Genomic DNA, 13,329 nt, shown 5'->3' with positions numbered 1-13,329 from the left:
CCAGGGACGGGGAGCCTGGTGGGCTGCCGTCTATGGGGTCACACAGAGTCGGACACGACTGAAGTGACTTAGCATCAGCTATATGTAACTGGTTCATAGCTTTTATCTCACTCCAATATCTACTCTATAGATTTGGGTAACTTGAAAGATAATATGGGCAACACATCTATAAATATGACCTCTCATTTTTTCCTTGGCCTCTTCATGTCCTCTACTTAATCCCATTCCATACTCAAACTCTGAACTTTTTATCCCATAATTTGTTCTGCATCCCAAAGCACTGATTCGGGTATCCTGCTTTATGATATCAAACAAATATCCTTTCCCATTTACTGTTTAACCTAATGATCAGTTTCAAAGGAGCCCTCCAGTTATATTTTTACCTAGCACATTGGTCATATTTCTATTGTTGATTTATCTCCCTACCCTTTGCAATAACTATTTCAAATCTTCTCTACTCTTCAACTATTTTCCTCCTCCAAATTCCCTCTTTATTCAATAAGTATGAATCTGCCTCCTCCACAAGGAAAAAAGAAACATCAGTGAGAAAGTCTGCCCTCTAATGCCCTCATCTAATACTCTTTTTCTACATATATAATAAGGAAGTGTCCCTCCTATCTAAAGCCAATCCTCCACTTTACTCTGGCTCTTATCTTTCCCAGGTCATCTCAATAACTTTACACCAGAGGTTCTCAGAGTGAGAGTACCTTATGGCTACCCTTATACTTCCCAATAATAAAGACATCCACTGTACAAAATGCTAACGAAAGTTCTTAAAGCAGAAGGAAAATAATACTAGATGAAAATATAAGATTATAAAAAGGAAATATGGCACAAAGACAGAAATATAGATCAATGGAACAAAATAGAAAGCCCAGAGATAAATCCACGCACATATGGACACCTTATCTTTGACAAAGGAGGCAAGAATATACAATGGATTAAAGACAATCTCTTTAACAAGTGGTGCTGGGAAATCTGGTCAACCACTTGTAAAAGAATGAAACTAGAACACTTTCTAACACCATACACAAAAATAAACTCAAAATGGATTAAAGATCTAAACATAAGACCAGAAACTATAAAACTTCTAGAGGAGAACATAGGCAAAACACTCTCTGACATACATCACAGCAGGATCCTCTATGATCCACCTCCCAGAATATCGGAAATAAAAGCAAAAACAAACAAATGGGACCTAATTAACCTTAAAGCTTCTGCACATCAAAGGAAACTATCAGCAAGGTGAAAAGACAGCCTTCAGAATGGGAGAAAATAATAGCAAATGAAGCAACCAACAAACAACTAATCTCAAAAATATACAAGCAACTCCTACAGCTCAACTCCAGAAAAATAAATGACCCAATCAAAAAATGGGCCAAAGAACTAAATAGACATTTCTCCAAAGAAGACATACAGATGGTTAACAAACACATGAAAAGATGCTCAACATCACTCATTATCAGAGAAATGCAAAGCAAGACCACTATGAGGTACCATTTCACACCAGTCAGAATGGCTGCGATCCAAAAGTCTACAAATAATAAATGCTGGAGAGGGTGTGGAGAAAAGGGAACCCTCTTACACTGTTGGTGGGAATGCAAACTAGTACAGCCGCTATGGAGAACAGTGTGGAGATTCCTTAAAAAACTGGAAATAGAACTGCCTTATGATCCAGCAATCCCACTGCTGGGCATACACACTGAGGAAACCAGAAGGGAAAGAGACACATGTACCCCAGTGTTCATCGCAGCACTGTTTATAATAGCCAGGACATGGAAGCAACCTAGATGTCCATCAGCAGATGAATGGATAAGAAAGCTGTGGTACATATACACAATGGAGTATTACTCAGCCATTAAAAAGAATTCATTTGAATCAGTTCTAATGAGGTGGATGAAACTGGAGCCTATTATACAGAGTGAAGTAAGCCAGAAGGAAAAACACCAATACAGTATACTAACGCATATATATGGAATTTAGAAAGATGATAACAATAACCCTGTGTACAAGACAGCAAAAGAGACACTGATGTATGGAACAGTCTTATGGACTCTGTGCGAGAGGGAGAGGGTGGGAAGATTTGGGAGAATGACATTGAAACATGTAAAATATCATGTATGAAACGAGATGCCAGTCCAGGTTCAATGCACGATACTGGATGCTTGGGGCTGGTGCACTGGGACGACCCAGAGGGATGGTATGGGGAGGGAGGAGGGAGGAGGGTTCAGGATGGGGAGCACATGTATACCTGTGATGGATTCATTTTGATATTTGGCAAAACTAATACAATTATGTAAATTTTAAAAATAAAATAAAATTTTAAAAAAAAGGAAATATGGTTCAAATATGGTTAATATGTGTGCACTGGAACAACTCAACATCTATTCAACCCTTACATCAAATCATATATAAAAATTAACTCAAAGTGAATCATAGACCTAAAAGTAAAAGCTTAAAGCATGAATTGGCTAAAGGAAAATATAGGCAAAAGTCTTTCTGCATCACAGTAGGAAACATTTCTTAGGTAAAAGACAAAAATTAACCATAACATTTAAAATTTTTCAAATTTTAAAACTTCTTCTACTTGAGAGACACTGTTAAGACAATGAAAAGGCCAATCACAGAATGGAAGATAATATTCTCAATATGCATCCAACAGAGGACTTGTATACAGAAAACAGAAAGAATTCTATTTTGGAATACAATAAGAAAACAAAACCCCAAAGCTTATAATATCAAATGTTCTGAACATATATTTCACAAAGAAGACATTCCTTTGGGACCCCATGGACTGTAGCCCGCCAGACTCCTTTGTTCATGGAATTCCCCAGGCAAGAATACTGGAGTGGGTTGCCATTTCCTTCTCCAGGGGAACTACGTGACCCAGGGATCGAACCGGGGCCTCTTGCATTACAAGTAGATTCTTTACCATCTGAGCCACCAGGGAGGCCCCAAAGAAGAAATATAAATGACTAATTATAATAAGTATACTAAAAGATGCTTAACATCATTAGTCATCAGTGAAATGCAAGATCAAATAAAGAAAGATACCACTACACACTCACAAGAACAGAGAAAAAGACTGGCAATGTCAAGTATTCACCAGGATATGAAGCCAATGGAACTCATATCCCAAGGTCATTGGAAATGCAAAATCATGCAGCCTCTTTGGAAAAAGACCTTGGCAATTTCTTAAAATTTTAAATGTACTCTTATCATATGACCCAGAATTTCCACTCCTAGGTATTATCCAGGAGGAGTCAAAACATGTATCCACATAGGGATTTGTACAGGAATGTTCTTAGCAGCTTTATTTATAATGGCCCTAAATGAAAACAAACTAAATGCCTATCAACAGGTGAATGGATAAATAAATTGCTGTATATCCACATAATGGAATACTACTCAACAGTATAAAGAAACAACACAGATGAATTTCAAAAATGTTACATCAAACGAAAGGAGTCAGACACAAGAGTACATACTGTCTGATTCCATTTATGTTCAGATCAGATCAGATCAGATCAGTCGCTCAGTCGTGTCCGACTCTTTGCGACCCCACGAATCGCAGCACGCCAGGCCTCCCTGTCCATCACCAACTCCCGGAGTTCACTCAGACTCACGTCCATCGAGTCAGTGATGCCATCCAGCCATCTCATTCTCTGTTGTCCCCTTCTCCTCCTGCACCCAATCCCTCCCAGCATCAGAGTCTTTTCCAATGAGTCAACTCTTCGCATGAGGTGGCCAAAGTATTGGAGTTTCAGCTTTAGCATCATTCCTTCCAAAGAAATCCCAGGGCTGATCTCCTTCAGAATGGACTAGTTGGCTCTCCTTGCAGTCCAAGGGACTCTCAAGAGTCTTCTCCAATACCACAGTTCAAAAGCATCAATTCTTCGCTGCTCAGCCTTCTTCACAGTCCAACTCTCACATCTATACATGACCACAGGAAAAACCATAGCCTTGACTAGACGAACCTTTGTTGGCAAAGTAATGTCTCTGCTTTTGAATATGCCATCTAGGTTGGTCATAACTTTCCTTCCAAGGAGTAGGGTCTTTTAATTTCATGGCTGCAGTCACCATCTGCAGTGATTTTGGAGCCCAGAAAAATAAAGTCTGATACTGTTTCCACTGTTTCCCCATCTATTTGCCATGAAGTGATGGGACCAGATGCCATGATCTTAGTTTTCTGAATGTTGAGCTTTAAGCCAACTTTTTCACTCTCCACTTTCACTCTCATCAAGAGGCTTTTGAGTTCCTCTTCACTTTCTGCCATAAGGGTGGTGTCATCTGCATATCTGAGGTGATTGATATTTCTCCCGGCAATCTTGATTCCAGCTTGTGTTTCTTCCAGTCCAGCGTTTCTCATGATGTACTCTGCATAGAAGTTAAATAAGCAGGGTGACAATATACAGCCTTGACGAACTCCTTTTCCTGTTTGGAACCAGTCTGTTGTTTCATGTCCAGTTCTAACTGTTGTTTCCTGACCTGCATACAAACTTCTCAAGAGGCAGATCAGGTGGTCTGGTATTCCCATCTCGTTCAGAATTTTCCACAGTTTATTGTGATCCACATAGTCAAAGGCTTTGGCATAGTCAATAAAGCAGAAATAGATGTTTTTCTGGAACTCTCTTGCTTTTTCCATGATCCAGCAGATGTTGGCAATTTGATCTCTGGTTCCTCTGCCTTTTCTAAAACCAGCTTGAACATCAGGAAGTTCACAGTTCACGTATAGCTGAAGTGGTCAAACAAGAGATGGCAAGAGTGAATGTCGACATTCTAGGAATCAGCGAACTCAAATGGACTGGAATTGGTGAATTTAACTCAGATGACCATTATATCTACTACTGCAGGCAAGAATCCCTCAGAAGAAATGGAGTGGCCATCATGGTCAACAAAAGAGTCCGAAATGCAGTACTTGGATGCAATCTCAAAAATGACAGAATGATCTCTGTTCATTTCCAAGGCAAACCATTCAATATCACAGTAATCCAAGTCTATGCCCCAACCAGTAACACTGAAGAAGCTGAAGTTGAACGGTTCTATGAAGACCTACAAGACCATTTATGTTACGCTCTAGTAAAATCAAATCTGATCTAGAGCGATACTGGTACGTGGCTACCAGGCTATAGCAGGAAGAGTGTTTTTTTAAAAATGGGAATTGAATGCAACAGAGTACAACAGAAATTTGGGGGATAAAAATTTCTATTGTCTTGACTCTGATGGTACTTACATATATGTATACATTTGTCAAAATATACTGAACCATGCATATTTTTCCCTCAACTAACTTTTAATCCACTAGTACCTTTTCCCCAATGTTCAAATCATTTGCGGAGTTTTTAATTTCAGTGACTACCTTTTCATTTCTTGCCTTATATATACCCATGTCTTACTTCTTAAAGCATTTAAAAAACACTTAAACATCTCTCAATACTTTAAGTATTCCAACCTCAGATGTAAGTATTACAACCTCAGATGTAAATTTTCTCATTTGATATACAACTCATTTCTTTACATGTTTGTAATGTTGAATTTTCCATAAAAGTTTTTTTTGTGTTCTATGAGTTATAGAAGTATCCTTGCTGAATATTTTGTTTTCTTCTAAAACATCACACTGCTTCTACAAGACTTGGACCATTCTAAAGATAATTCCTCAGTTGAATAGCCCTTGGACATAAAAGTAGGATATACTAAGACTCTACACCCAGCCTGGGGTTCTAGTTTCTTTGTGACTTCTCTGCTACTCCACATCCAGAAATGAAGTGTGAGTCTCTCAGTCATGTCCAGCTCTTTGTAACTCCGTGGACTGTAGCCTGTCAGGCTCCTCTGACCATGGGATTTTCCCAAGCAAGAATACTGGAGCAGGTTGCCATTCCCTTCTACAGGGGATCTTCCTAACCCAGGGATTGAACCTGGGTCTCCTGCACCGCAAGCAAATTCTTCACCATCTGAGCTACCAGAGAAGTCATATCCTGAGTAAAAATCAAATCCCCTGTAGCTAGTAGGAAGGGGCTTTCTAGGCTGCATTTTCCTAGAAGGGCAACCTTTCCAGACCCTATGGTTCTCATGAGTAGCTCATTTTAAGTCCACAGGACTTGAAGCCTAGACTTCCCTAACACTATGACTATCAACTTCAGTCTCCAGTTAGGTTTGCACATCCCAATGAGCCATTTAGACTTCACCTCCTCTTACCATTTGCTTTTGGATATCTTCTTTATTTCCAGTACATGAACATTTTTCTCACTTTGTTTTAAGCTTGGCTATACACCCCATTGAGTTAGACAAACACACTGAAACCATACTCACAGAAAACTAGTCAATCTAATCACACTAGGTCCACAGCCTTGTCTAACTCAATGAAACTAAGCCATGCCCGTGGGGCAACCCAAGATGGGCAGGTCATGGTGGAGAGATCTGACAGAATGTCGTCCACTGGAGAAAGGAATGGCAAACCACTTCAGTATTCTTGCCTTGAGAACCCCATGAACAGTATGAAAAGGCAAAATGATAGGATACTGAAAGAGAAACTCTCCAGGACAGTAGGTACCCAATATGCTACTGGAGATCAGTGGAGAAATAACTCCAGAAAGAATGAAGGGATGGAACCAAAGCAAAAACAATACCCAGCTGTGGATGTGACTGGTGATAGAGGCAAGGTCCGATGCTATAAAGAGCAATATTGCATAGGAACCTGGAATGTCAGGTCCATGAATCAAGGCAAATTGGAAGTGGTCAAACAAGAGATGGCAAGAGTGAATGTCGACATTCTAGGAATCAGCGAACTAAAATGGACTGGAATTGGTGAATTTAACTCAGATGACCATTATATCTACTACTGCAGGCAGGAATCCCTCAGAAGAAATGGAGTGGCCATCATGGTCAACAAAAGAATCCGAAATGCGGTATTTGGATGCAATCTCAAAAACGACAGAATGATCTCTGTTCGTTTCCAAGGCAAACCATTCAATATCACAGTAATCCAAGTCTCTGCCCCTACCAGTAACACTGAAGAAGCTGAAGTTGAATGGTTCTATGAAGACCTACAAGACCTTTTAGAACTAACACCCAAAACAGATGTCCTTTTCATTATAGGGGACTGGAATGCAAAAGCAGGAAGTCAAGAAACACCTGGAATAACAGGCAAATTTGGCCTTGGAATACGGAATGAAGCAGGGAAAAGACTAATAGATTTTGCCAAGAAAATGCACTGGTCATAGCAAACACCCTCTTCCAACAACACAAGAGAAGACTCTACACATGGACATCACCAGATGATCAACACCAAAATCAGACTGATTATATTCTTTGCAGCCAAAGATGGAGAAGCTCTATACAGTCAGCAAAAACAAGACCAGGAGCTGACTGTGGCTCAGACCATGAACTCCTTATTGCCAAATTCAGACTTAAATTGAAGAAAGTGGGGAAAACCACTAGACCATTCAGGTATGACCTAAATCAAATCCCTTATGATTATACAGTGGAAGTGAGAAATAGATTTAAGGGCCTAGATCTGATAGATGGAGTGACTGATGAACTATGGAATGAGGTTCATGACATTGTACAGGAGACAGGGATCAAGACCATCCCCATGGAAAAGAAATGCAAAAAAGCAAAATGGCTGTCTGGGGAGGCCTTCCAAATAGCTGTGAAAAGAAGAGAAGTGAAAAGCAAAGGAGAAAAGGAAAGATATAAACATCTGAATGCAGAGTTCCAAAGAATAGCAAGAAGAGATAAGAAAGCCTTCTTCAGCAATCAATGCAAAGAAATAGAGGAAAACAACAGAATAGGAAAGACTAGGGATCTCTTCAAGAAAATCAGAGATACCAAAGGAACATTCCATGCAAAGATGGGCTCGATAAAGGACACAAATGGTATGGACCTAACAGAAGCAGAAGATATTAAGAAGAGATGGCAAGAATACACAGAAGAACTGTACAAAAAAGATCTTCACAACCCAGATAATCACGATGGTGATCACAGACCTAGAGCCAGACATCCTGGAATGTGAAGTCAAGTGGGCCTTAGAAAACATCACTACAAACAAAGCTAGTGGAGGTGATGGAATTCCAGTTGAGTTATTCCAAATCCTGAAAGATGATGCTGTGAAAGTGCTGCACTCAATATGCCAGCAAATTTGGAAAACTCAGCAGTGGCCACAGGACTGGAAAAGGTCAGTTTTCATTCCAATCCCAAAGAAAGGCAATGCCAAAGAATGCTCAAACGACTGCACAATTGCACTCATCTCACATGCTAGTAAAGTAATGCTCAAAATTCTCCAAGCCAGGCTTCAGCAATATGTGAACCATGAACTTCCTGATGTTAAAGCTGATTTTAGAAAAGGTAGAGGAACCAGAGATCAAATTGCCAACATCCACTGGATCATGGAAAAAGCAAGAGAGTTCCAGAAAAACATCTATTTCTGCTTTATTGACTATGCCAAAGCCTTTGACTGTGTGGATCACAATAATCTGTGGAAAATTCTGAAAGAGATGGGAATAGCAGACCACCTGATCTGCCTCTTGAGAAATTTGTATGCAGGTCAGGAAGCAACAGTTAGAACTGGACATGGAACAACAGACTGGTTCCAAACAGGAAAAGGAATTCGTCAAGGCTGTATATTGTCACCCTGCTTATTTAACTTCTATGCAGAGTACATCATGAGAAACGCTGGGCTGGAAGAAGCACAAGCTGGAATCAAGATTGCCGGGAGAAATATCAATCACCTCAGATATGCAGATGACACCACCCTTATGGCAGAAAGTGAAGAGGAACTCAAAAGCCTCTTGATGAGAGTGAAAGTGGAGAGTGAAAAAGTTGGCTTAAAGCTCAACATTCAGAAAACTAAGATCATGGCATCTGGTCCCATCACTTCATGGGAAATAGATGGGGAAACAGGGGAAACAGTATCAGACTTTATTTTTCTGGGCTCCAAAATCACTGCAGATGTTGACTGAAGCCATGAAATTTAAAGACGCTTACTCCTTGGAAGGAAAGTTATGACCAACCTAGATAGCATATTCAAAAGCAGAGACATTACTTTGCCAACAAAGGTCTGTCTAGTCAAGGCTATGGTTTTTCCTGTGGTCATGTATGGATGTGAGAGTTGGACTGTGAAGAAGGCTGAGCGCCAAAGAATTGATGCTTTTGAACTGTGGTATTGGAGAAGACTCTTGAGAGTCCCTTGGACTGTAAGGAGATCCAACTAGTCCATTCTGAAGGAGATCAGCCCTGGGATTTCTTTGGAAGGAATGATGCTAAAGCTGAAACTCCAATACTTTGGCCACCTCATGTGAAGAGTTGACTCATTGGAATAGACTCTGATGCTGGGAGGGATTGGGGGCAAGAGGAGAAGGGGACGACAGAGAATGAGATGGCTGGATGGCATCACTGACTCGATGGATGTGAGTCTGAGTGAACTCCGGGAGTTGGTGATGGACAGGGAGGCCTGGCGTGCTGTGATTCATGGGGTTGCAAAGAGTTGGACACGACTGAGCGACTGATCTGATCTGATACAACCCATCCGCTGGATCATAGAAAAAGCAAGAGAATTCCAGAAAAACATCTATTTCTGCTTTACTGACTATGTCAAAGCTTTTGACTCTGTGGATCACAATAAACTTGGAAAATTCTGAAAGAGATGGGAATACCAGACCACTGGACCTGCCTCTTAAGAAACCTATATACAGGTCAGGAAGCAACAGTTAGAACTGGACATGGAACAACAGACTGGTTCCAAATAGGAAAAGGAGTACGTCAAGGCTGTATATTGTCACCCTGCTTATTTAACTTATATGCAGACTACATCACTAGAAACACTGGACTGGAAGAAGCACAAGCTGGAATCAAGATTGCCAGGAGAAATATCAATAACCTCAGATATGCAGATGACACCACCCTTATGGCAGAAAGTGAAGAGGATCTAAAAAGCCTCTTGATGAAAGTGAAAGTGGAGAGTGAAAAAGTTGGCTTAAAGCTCAACATTCAGAAAACTAAGATCATGGCATCTGGTCCCATCACTTCATGGGAAATGGATGGGGAAACAGTGGAAACATTGTCAGACTTTATTTTTTGGGCTCCAAAATTACTGCAGATGGTGATTGTAGCCATGAAAGTAAAAGACGCTTACTCCTTGGAAGAAAAGTTATGACCAACCTAGATAGCATATTCAAAAGCAGAGACATTACTTTGCCAACAAAGGTCTGTCTAGTCAAGGCTATGGTTTTTCCTGTGGTCATGTATGGATGTGAGAGTTGGACTGTGAAGAAAGCTGAGCGCCAAAGAATTGATGCTTTTGAAATGTGGTGTTGGAGAAGACTCTTGAGAGTCCCTTGGACTGCAAGGAGATCCAACCAGTCCATTCTGAAGAAGATCAGCCCTGGGATTTCTTTGGAGGGAATGATGTTGAATCTTAAACTCCAGTACTTTGGCCACCTCATGCAAAGTGTTGACTCATTGGAAAAGACTCTGATGCTGGGAGTGACTGGGGACAGGAGGAGAAGGGGACGACAGAGGATGAAATGGCTGGATGGCATCAACGACTCGGTGGACATGAGTTTGAATAAACTCCGGGAGTTGGTGATGGACAGGGAGGCCTGGAGTGCTGCCATTCATGGGGTCGCAAAGAGTCGGACACAACTGAATGACTGAACTGACTGACTGACTGATACACTCCATAATTGATTTGTTATATTCTATCCAAAAGTTTCTACTCCACATGTTTGGAGTAAGAAACCTTTCATGATAGCGAAACCCTGATACCAAAAAGTGAAAACGACAGTATGAGAGAGAAAAATTACAGGGTGATCATGATTACAGTACAAAGACTGTAAAGTCCTAGGATAAAAATCTTAATCTGAGTGAGGCAAAGTAATTAAAAAAAAAAATCATCTCAACCAACTTGCATTTACTTCAAGAATGCAAGGCTGGTTTAACATTAGAATACTTAATGTAAGTCAGGGGTCAGCACACTTAAGGGCCTCCCTGGTGGCTCAGAGGTTAAAGTGTCTGCCTACAATGTGGGAGACCCAGGTTTGATCCCTGGGTCTGGAAGATACCCTGGAGAAGGAAATGGTAACCCACTCCAGTATTCTTGTCTGGAGAATCCCATGGATGGAGAAGCCTGGTAGGCCACAGTCCAGGGGGTCGCAAAGAGTCTGACATGACTGAGCGACTTTCTTTCACTTTCACTTTGTATGCCACATATAATCTGTCATTTATTCTTCTTTGATTTTAATCTTTCATTGTTTATGAAACTTTAAACAGGTAAAAGCGATTCACAGCTCAGAAACTATACAAACACAGGTAGAGGCAAGAGTCTGCCAATTCCTGATATATTTCAACTTGCTAAGAGAGTAACAGAAAAAAATCATGACTATTGCAGACTTCCCTGGTGGCTCAGTCGGTTAAGAATCCACCCACAGTGTAGGTGACCAAGGTTCGATCCCTGGGTCAGGAAGACCCCCCAGAGAAGGAAATGGCAACCCACTCCAGTATTATTGCCTGGGAAATCTGAGGGTCAGAGTTACCTGGCAGAGCACAGACCATGGGGTCACAAGAGTCAGACACAACTTAGTGATTAAACCCACCAACCAACACTGCAATCCGTAGATGCATAAAATATATTCATAATATCCAATATCCATTCATGATTTTTAAAATTATGCATAATCTAGGAAGGTAACTCCTTTAACCTGATAAGGATTATCAACTTAGAGCAATTCATAGCAACCTATACCAAACTTACTTTTTAATGAAGAAATTTAAGAAAAAATTCTTAAAATTGTCTTTACTTCTCCTCAACATTGTATCCCAGCCATTGCAGTAAGGAAGAGAAAATAAAGGATTAAGGCTTGGAACAGAGAAACAAAACTGGTACTAGAGAACAAATAATATGATGATCTACATAGAAAATCCTTTCTGGAAAGTACAGATAACGTATTGGGGCTTCCCTGGTGGCTCAGATGGTAAAGCATCTGCCTGGAATGCAGGAGACCCAGGTTTGATCCCTGGGTTGGGAAGCTCCCCTGGAGAAGGAAATGGCAACCCACTCCACTATTCTTGCCTGGAGACTCCCATGGACAGAGGAGCCTGGCAGGCTACAGTTCGTGGGATCGCAAGAGTCGGACAGAACTTGCTAACTTTCTTTACTTTCTTTTCAGCACTAGTTTTGGAATTTACTGCAGGGTAAGCCGAGCAAGCACTCACAATGCTAACTCTGACTTCTGCCCTCTGGGTTTTGTGGGAGTTTGATATTTGTCCTTGGAGATTTTCATTACTCTTTAGTACACCACTATAATAAAGTGTTTTACCCAAAATCTAGCTGTATCATGAAGGAAGGCCATTCTGAGCACCAAGCCCAAAGTATGATTTATAAAAACTTTAATCATTTTTCTTTCTATAATAAATAAAATGGCAAAATGTAAACAGTGGTGTTATTAGATGGTAAGTTACAGAGTAACTTGTTTTCTGTATTTTCCATATCTTCTATTCATGATCTTATTTTGTTTTTATAAAGAAGCAGCAGCAATAGTTTATTTTTTTACTTTTATTTTTTAATATAAATTTATTTATTTTAATTGGAAGCTAATCACTTTACAATATTGTATTGGTTTTGCCATACATCAACATGAATCCATCATGGGTGTACATGTGTTCCCCATCCTGAACCCCCTCCCACCTTCCTCCTCATCCCCTCCCTCTGGGTCATCCCAGCGCACCAGCCCCGAGCACCCTGTATCATGCATCGAACCTGGACTGGCAATTCATTTCACATATGATAATATACATGTTTCAATGCCATTCTCCCAAATCATCCCACCCTCGCCCTCTCCCAGAGTTCAAAAGACTGTTCTATACACCTGTGTTTCTTTTGCTGTCTCACATACAGGATTATCATTACTATCTTTCTAAATTCCATATATATGCGTTAGTATAGTGTATTGGTGTTTTTCTTTCTGGCTTACTTCACTCTGTATAATAGGCCCCAGTTTCATCCACCTCATTAGAACTGATTCAAATGTATTCTTTTTAATGGCTGAGTAATACTCCATTGTGTATATGTACCACAGCTTTTTTATCCATTCATCTGCTGATGGACATCTAGGTTGCTTCCATGCCCTGGCTATTATAAACAGTGCTACGATGAACATTGGGGTACACGTGTCTCTTTCAATTCTGGTTTCCTCGGTGTGTATGCCCAGCAATGGGATTGCTGGGTCATATGGCAGTTCTATTTCAAGTTTTTTAAGGAATCTCCACACTGTTCTCCATAGTGGCTGTACTAATTTGCATTCTCACCAACAGTGTAAGAGGGTTCCCTTTTCTCCA

At 40.5% G+C, this 13,329-nt stretch overlaps 1 protein-coding gene and 1 non-coding gene across 2 annotated transcripts in view; one reads left to right on the top strand and one right to left on the bottom strand.

The window, feature by feature from the left end:
- Positions 1–13,329, bottom strand: part of CCDC171 (coiled-coil domain containing 171) — a 338,272-nt gene that overhangs the window by 161,840 nt on the left and 163,103 nt on the right.
- On the top strand, positions 11,949–12,020 carry TRNAS-GGA (transfer RNA serine (anticodon GGA)). The gene has a single exon. It is a non-coding gene; the product is annotated as a tRNA-Ser (tRNA).

The sequence above is a fragment of the Bos mutus genome, chromosome 8 (genome assembly GCF_027580195.1).
Source record: "Bos mutus isolate GX-2022 chromosome 8, NWIPB_WYAK_1.1, whole genome shotgun sequence".
Taxonomy (NCBI): domain Eukaryota; kingdom Metazoa; phylum Chordata; class Mammalia; order Artiodactyla; family Bovidae; genus Bos; species Bos mutus.
This window is presented reverse-complemented; position numbering and strand designations above follow the sequence as displayed.